We start from the raw sequence: 8,931 nt of genomic DNA on the forward strand, positions 1-8,931 counted from the left end.
AAATAATGAAGAACCAAAGAAGTAGTAAAATCTCAAGTGCTTAAATGTTAGGTTAAACAAAGAGATAATTGTGGAAAAGTAGTTAAAGTGAATAGGAAGACTAAAGGAAAATAACTGACCTTAAGGTCTGTTTGTTCAGAATGCTCTCAGTCTGGACTCCCCATCTCTGATGATAAGAATGTTTCTTTTTTCCTTCAGGTATAGGGAGGTCATCTTTCAAACGGAAATTTTGTCTCCTGCTTTCAGGATGAAAAGGAGCCACAAAATGTGCTTCTGCCTGTTGTTTTTCAAATGCTGTTAGTTTAGCTGTGCACAATGGCACCCACCTGTAATCCCAGCGGCTCAGGAAACTGATGGGAGGATTATAAATTTGAGGCCAGTCTCAGCAACCCAGTGAGGCCCTAAGCAATTTAGTGAGAGCCTGTTCTCAAAATAAAAAGGGATAGGGATGTGGCTTAGTGGTTAAGTGCTCCTGGGTTCAATTCCATGCACACACACACAAAAAGTGCTTTTAGTTTAAAATAATTCTCATGCTGAAGTGGCATATTTTGGAGGGATTTGGAACATGAAGGCAGGAGGATCCCAAATTCAAGGCCAGCCTCAGCAACTTAAGAAGAGCTTGTTTCAAACTAAAAAATAAAAAGGGTTTGGGTGTAAAAGCAACAAAGTAAAATTTACAATTTAGCCTTTTTATGTGTAGAATTCGGTGGTATTATGTATTGTTGTGCAGCCATTATCACCTCTGTCTCTGGAACATTTTCTTATTCCCAAACTGAAACTCTGTTTCCTAAAGTAACTCCTCATTCTCTCTCCTGCCTGGCCCTGGCATTCACCATTCTACTTTCTGTCATAATGAATTTGACTGTTCTGTATGCCTTGTATAAATGGACTCATGCAATCTTTGTCTTTTTGTTTTAAGCTTATATCACTTATCATGTCTTCAAAGTACATGTTGTAGCAGATCTCATAATTTTTAAAAAAATATTTGTTTATTTATTTATTTAGTTTTTGGCGGACACAACATCTTTGTTTGTATGTGGTGCCGCACGCATGCCAGGCGAGCGCCCTACGGCTTGAGCCACATCCCCAGCCCAGATCTCATAATTTTTTTAAATTTGTTTTTTAGTCGTAGATGAACACAACAACTTTATTTTGTTTATTTACTTTTATGTGGTGCTGAGGATCGAACCCAGTGCCCCGTACATGCTAGACAAATACTCCACCACTGAGTCACACTCCCAGCCCCTCTCATAATTTTTTTCTGTTTAAAATCTGCATAATAGCTGGGCATGGTGGCACATACCTGTAATCCCAGTGGCTTGAGAGGCTGAGGCAGAAGGATTGTGAGCTCAAAACCAGCCTCAGCAATTTAGCAAGGCCTTAAGCAACTTAATGAGTTCCTGTCTGAAAATAAAAAAATAAAAGTGATGGGGATGTGGCTCAGTGATAAAGGGCTCTTGGGTTCAATGCCTGGCACTGTAAGGGGACAAATAGATGAGGATGGGGGAACACGTGGTTAAGAGAATAATCCTATAAAGTGAGCCCACTGTTCTGACTTCCCATATGCTTTGTTTGCCAAAAAGCAATCTGCCTGCAGCCCCGCCTGGCCCAAGGGGACAGGAAATGTCACATTCCTCAACAAATAGGCAGGGGGCCTGAAGGCCTAGCAGTCAGTGTAAGTAATAAATTATAGGGGTTGAGAAGATGAGGGCTGGTTATCAAAGAGAAGATCACATTTTCTTGCTCCAAGGATTGCTAAGCCTCCAGATCACACTTCCAAGACACAAGCGGTTACCCTCTGGGCTGCTCCTTCCTGCCCTTAGAAGAAAAGAGAAGGTGGGGGTTCTGGGGTCTATAAAAGAACAAACACATTCACTTCTTCAGCACCCAGCTCTGGACCCCACTTCTCTCCAGAGAAGTCTATCTCTGTCCCTTTCTTAAATAAAACTCGCTTTCTATGTCTAGGCATTTCTCTGGTGTTTAATCTTCAACATGGGAGGGGGAGGCACTGGGGGGCACTGGAGGACCTGATCTTCAAGACCTGTATCAGCACCAAAAACCAAACAAGCAAACAAAAAACCTCAAACACTAAAAGCTGCATAATATTTGATTGCATTGCAATAATATTCCATATTATTGTATATATATCACTTTTTCTTCATCCATTCAAACAGTTTCCATTCCAACGTTTCCATCTTTTGGCTATCGTGAATAATATTGTGATGAATGTTGGTGGATAAATATCTGCTAATGTTCCTACTTTCAATTCCTGGGGATATATACTTAGGAGTGGAATTACTGGATTCTATGGTAATGCTATATTTAACTTTTGTGTGTATATATTGTTTTTTTATTCTTGTTTTTTTGTGCAGGGCTGGGGATCCAACCCAGGGCCTCACAAATACTAGGCAAATGTTCTTCTGCTGAATACTACTAGTTCTCTATGTTTAACAAGGATAAAACACATAATATGAACTGTTATTAAGTGGCTAGTATGTTCTGGGAACTTGATTTACATTTATTAAAGCCTTATACAATATTAAGGCTTTTTTTTTTTAATACTGGGGATTGAACCAAGGGGTGCTTAACCACTGGGCCACGCCCACAGTCCTTTTTTTAAACAATATATTTTATTAGAGACAGGGTGTTGTTGAGTTGCTAAGTGCCTCACAGCATTCCTAAGACTGGCTTTGAACTCGAAAATCTCCTGCCTCAGCCTTCTGAGCCATTGGGATTACAGGAGTGCGCAACTGCACCTGGCCAATATTAAGGTATTGAATGACTGTTTTTTGATCTCCCAGGCTAAGAGAAGTTAAATAACCTGCCATTATCAAATAGCTAGTGAATGTAGATTTGTTTGCTTATTACAGTTTATTTATTTATTTATTTATTTTCAGTACTAAGGAATGAGCCCAGGGCCACACCACATACTAAACAAGAAATATACCCCTGAGCTATATTCCTAGACCTTTAAAAAAATTCTTTTTTGAGACAGTGTCTTGCAAATTTGCCCAGGTAGGTCTCAAATTTGAGATTCTCCTGCCTCAGGCTTTGAAGTACCAAGGATGACAGGTAAATATGCCATTGTGCCCAGCTCTGAATGGTAGATTGAGAAGACAATTTGGTTCAGAGCTAAATATACTGTTTTGCTTTTGTTTTCATTTTATAGTGCTGGGGATTGAACCTAGGGCCTCACAAATGCCAGGCAAGCGCTCCACCCACTGAGTTCAGTCACCAGCCCTAAATGCACTTTTTTAAAAATATTTTTTTTTTGTAGTTGTAGATGGGCAGAATGCCTTTGTTTATTTTTATGTTGGTGCTAAAGATCAAACCCAGGGCCTCATACATGCTAGGCAAGTGTTCTACCACTGAGCTATAGCCCCAGCCTGAAATGCACTGTGATTTGCTATGTTGATCTTATGGTTTGTTTGTCTTTGCAGTCTCAGCCATTTCTTCCTGAGAGAACCAAGATTTTGTTAAGATAATGAAAAGCAATGTAGCACTTCTGTAATCCCAGCTGCTCTGGAGGTTGAGGCAGGAGGATCCTAAATTCAAAGCCAGCCTCAGCAAAAGTGAGGCGCTAAGCAACTCAGTAAGACCCTGTCTCTAAATAAAACACAAAATAGGGCTGGGGATGTGGCTCAGTGGTCAAATGTCCCTGTGTTCAATCCCTAATATCCCCCCACAAAAAAGAAAAGCAATGTGATCAAAGAGGGATCTCTTTCCCAACTAATGATTGGAGTCTAATTACAACAATCTCATTCTACTAACCTAGAGGACATAAATGAAATTCTGACCTAGCATGGTGCTGCACCCCTATAATTCCCACTACTTGGGAAGCTGAGATAGGAGAATTGAAAGTTTAAGGCCGGCCTGGGCAGCTTAGTGTGACCTTGTCTCAAAAAACTAAAAGGGAATGTGGGTAGCTGGGATGTAGCTTAGTGGCAGAGTTCTTGTGTGGCATGCAGGAGGCCCCCAGTAAAGGAAGAGCTCTGTTCAGGATTCTGGGAAATATTGTCTTGTATAACTACAGAACAGTTTCAAAACTAGAAAGTCAACTTGGCACAATGCAATTAACTAGACTACAGACTTTATTTAGATTTTGTCACCTTTTATGTAAACTCTTTCTTGGTAGGTGTTATATATTAAACAAATGTTCTATGGAATTTTATCATATATATAGAATTATGATTCATGATCATATATACACACAATCAAGATACAGAACTGTTCTGTTACCACAAAGAACTTCTTTGTGCTTCATTTTCATAACAATATCCATTTTAACTAGATTTTCTTTGTACCATTACAGTGAAGCAGAGTGTACAGGATATATTACACATGAGCTCTGTACTCTTCCCATCAGAGCTGGCCCCAGTAACAACCTTCCCCAGAGCCCAGGATTTTTTTTTTTCCCATACTAGATATTGAACTCAGGACCTCACACATGCTGGACAAGTACTCTACCACTGACCTACATCCCCATCCCTTTTTACTTTATTTTGAGACAGGGTCTAAATTGCCAAATTGCCAAAGCCAGCCTCTAATTTACCTCAGCCTCCTGAGCAGCTCGAATTTTTAGGTACATACCATTATGCCTGACTGAGCATTTTTTTTTTCTTTTTTTGCTGGGAGGGGAATACTGAGGATTGAACTCAGGGGCACTCAACCACTGGGCTATATCCCCAGCCCTGTTTTGCATTTTATTTAGAGAAAGGATCTCACTGAGTTGCTTAGCACCTTGCTTTTGCAGAGGCTGGCTTTGAACTCTTGATCCTACTGTCTCAGCCTCCTGAGCCACTGGATTACAGGCATTAGCCCCTGACCTGACTCAGAATTTTAATAGGTTAAAATATTGTTAAACCCGGGGCCAGGGTTATGGCTCAGCGTTAGAGCGCTCGCCTCGCACCTGAGAGACCCTGGGTTTGGTCCTCAGCACCACATAAAAATATATGAGTAAAATAAAGGTATTGTGTCCAGCAACAACTAAAAAAATAAATATTAAAAAAAAGCCTCTGGGGAGGCTGAGGCAGGAGGATCACGAGTTCAGTCAGCCTTACCAACTTAGGCCCTAAGCAACTCAATGAGACCCTGTCTCTAAATAAAGTACAAAATAGGGCTGGAGATGTTGCCCAGTGGTAGAGTGCCCCCGAGTTTAATCCCTGGTATTGAAAAAAAATATTGTTAAAATGAAAACTTTTGACAAGCCAAATTTACCATTGTTTATCTTCAGTATTTCCCCCCCCCCCCCTTCATGGCTGTTAATAATTAAATGAAATCATGCCTTGTTAACTGAAAATGAATGCTTGAAATGATGTCATGTGTTTAATTTGGAATATAGATTACAAGGAATGTGCTGTATATTCCAAAAAAAATGTGTACATGTTAGAAAATACTGATTTATGTTCTCCCTGAAGTGGACAGTGTAACAAGCTGTGATTTTTCAAGGCTTTCCAAGCCAAGAGGCAAGATCTGTAAATGAATGTAGAGGGTGTTTCAGGTAGACCCCTAAGCTAATGATGTCAAGCATCCTGTAGTTGTTCTAAGGTGGTCGTTGCAAAAGGAACACTGAACAATGAGTCAGCCTCCTGTTTACTGGTCTCTTCTTTCTCATTGTTTTATTCCAGCTCCCTTTGATACTTATTTTTTAAAAAGGGATGAAAACCTGGCTGGGGATGTGGCTTAAGCGGTAGCGCGCTCGCCTGGCATGCGTGCGGCCCAGGTTCGATCCTCAGCACCACATACCACCGAGAACTAAAAAATAAATATTAAAAATTCTCTCTCTCTCTCTCTCTCTCTCTCTCTCTCTTTAAAAAAAAAGGATGAAAACCTTGAGATAATGGATTGCAAACAAGTACAAAATCTGAAGATAAACGTTCAACCTGTTCTTTCCCCGGTTAAGATAATAACATGCCAAAAAGAGTAGTTTCTTTGAAACTCTAGAAACATCAGTCTGTCCTGGCAGCCCTTATTGTCTTAAGTGTTAAGAAAGGATGCCTGGGGCTGGGGTTGTGGCTCAGTGATAGAGCACTTGCCTCACATGAGAGAGGCTCTGGATTTGATCCTCAGCATCTAATTAATTAATTAATTAAGCTCTTGTGTCCATCTACAACTAAAAAAAAAATTAAAAAAGAAGGGATGTCTTAAATATTAACCAACACACTATTTGACCACACAATATTCATTCCCAGTGCTTTTTTTCCCCCCTTGTAGACTTGTGCTAAAACTTGGGAAAATGAAGTGCTTGCAGCTACATGTGACCAAATTGCAGTTCTAGACAAGGAAATGAACATGGAAGTCTGTTGAGGTGGGGGTGGGGGGAATAAGATAGTGTCTTGAGAAAGCTTTTACTTTCCTGAAAACAAAACAAAAACAAAGCAAAACAACAACAACAAAAAAAAAAAAAAAAAAAAAAAAAAACAAAACAAAACAAAAAAACCCTCCCCATCTTCTTGCCTTGTATAAGAGTGAAAAGGGTAAAACTACTGTCACCATCTTGCATCCTCTAGAGAATCACAGAATCGATGGCATTGCTATTCTTTTTCTTTTCTTTTTGGTACTGGGGAAATTAACCCATAGCTTTGCACTTGCTAGGCAAGTGTTCTCCCACTGAGCTACATGTTAAGAGTCTCTCTGAGTTAGTCAGGCTGGCCTCACAATTGCGTTACCCCACCTTAACCTCCGTAGCAGCTGGTATTACTGGCAGTGGCACACAGGGGTTCTATTATTCTTGAGCTGTTGAACCAATAAAGCTTGTTAGGTGACCAACTAGACCCCTATTTGTTTAAGCCTTTGCAATGGAATTCTTTTTTAATTTGAACTCAAATGCCTTCCTCACTGTGTAAGTACTAAAATGATACATTTCTAGTCCCTTCTATCGTCTTTATACTTATACTTCTTTATTCCTCTATTACTGTTTTATCACCCTAACTAGAAAATTCAGTTATCCTTGATTTATTTTTTTCCCAATATTCTTGGTAATTAAGTCTTGTTTATCAGTTTTCAAGTTCATCTGTACTTCATCATTCTCACTGACATTGGTTTGTACTCCTTCCTAACTTGTATCCTTACTTCCAGTCCAGCATCTACCAGTTTTATAATTACCTTATAATCACCATAGATAGCGTTTGTCATTGCTGCCTTCTGATTTTAGACTTTCCATCTTCCTATCTAGTCTGGCATATTGTAGGTGCTCAAGTGTTTGTCAAATGATTGAATCTTTTATATTAAATTTTTTTTTTTAGAGACAGTGAGAGAGGAGAGAGAGAGAGAAAGAGAGAGAGAGAGAGAGAGAGAGAGAGAGAGAGAGAGAGAGAGAGAGAAAGAATTTTTAATATTTTATTTTTTAGTTCTCGGCGGACACAACATCTTTGTTGGTATGTGGTGCTGAGGATCGAACCCGAGTCGCATGCATGCCAAGCGAGCGCGATACCGCTTGAGCCACATCCCCAGCCCTTATATTAAATTTTTAAAAATTTTGGGCTGAGGTAGAGCTTTAGCACCAAATTTTGGGCTCAGTGGTAGAGTGCTTGCCTAGCATGTGGGCGGCACTAGGTTCAATTCTCAGCACTGCATATAAATAAATAAAAATAAAGGTCCTCAACAACCAAAAAATAAAATAAAAATTTTAGTGTTGTGGATAGAATTCAGGGCCTTTTGCAGGGCAAGCAGATCTACCACTGAGTTACACCCCTAGCTGGAATGATTGAATCTTTTGCATGGCTTCTTTATTGTTTGATTATTAAGGTTTTTTCATATTTTAATTGATACATTATAGTTGTACACAATGGTGGGATTTGTTGTTACATATTCGTACATGCACACAATATTACAATATAATTTGACCAATATCATTTTCCTCTCCCCCACACCCTGTTTCTTTCTTCTACTCTACTGATCTTCCTTTGATTTTCATGAGACACCTCCCACACACATCTTTTTTTCCTTTTCCTCCCTAGCTTCCACATGAAAGAAAACAGGATCCTTGACCATCTGTTTGGTTCGTTTTGCTTAACACAATGCTCTAAAGTTCCACCCATTTTCCTGCTAACAACATAATGTCATTTTTCTTTATGGCTGAATAAAATTCCATAGTGAATATGTCTCCACATTTTCTTTATCCATTTATCTGTTGTTGGACACTTAGACTGGTTCCATAGTTTGGCTATCGTGAATTGTGCTGCTATAAACATGGGTAAGCATGTGTCATATAGTATGATGATTTTAATTCTTTAGGACAAATATCAAGAAGTAGTATAGCTGTGTCATATGATGGTTCCATGCTTAGTTTTTTGAGGAACCACTATTCTGATTTCCATATTGGTTATTACTAATCCCACCAACAGTATAAAAGGGTTCCTTTTTCTCCTCATCCTCTCTAGTATTTATTATTTTTTGTATCCTTGATGGCTACCATTTTGACTGAAGTGAGATGAAATCTCAGGAAAGTTTTGATTTGCACTTCCCTAATTGCAAACGATGTTGAATGTTTTTTCATATATGTTGGCCATATTTCTTCTTTTGATAAGTGTCTGTTTAGTTCATTTGCCCATTAACTGAGTTGTTTCTTAGGTATAAAGTTTTTGAGTTCTTTATATATTCTGTATATTAATTCTCCATCAGAAGAATTACTAAGAAAGATTTTCTCCCATTCTGGAGGTTCTCTCTTCATATTCTCCTTGTTTTTAAAACATTTTTTAGTTGTTGATGGGCCTTTATTTATTTATATGCAGTGCTGAGAATTGAACCCAGAGCCTCATGCGTGCTAGGCAAGTGCTCTACCACTGAGCCACAACCCTAGCTCTCTTTTCACATTCTTGTTTCCTTGTGCAGAAACTTCTAATTTGATGCCATCCCATTTATTAATTCTTGGCTTTATTTCCCAAGTTTTAGGGGTCCTATTGTGAAATAGGACCTGTGCGCGCGCGCTCT

The sequence above is a fragment of the Spermophilus citellus genome (genome assembly GCF_964194105.1).
Source record: "Spermophilus citellus genome assembly, chromosome: 3".
NCBI lineage: Eukaryota > Metazoa > Chordata > Mammalia > Rodentia > Sciuridae > Spermophilus > Spermophilus citellus.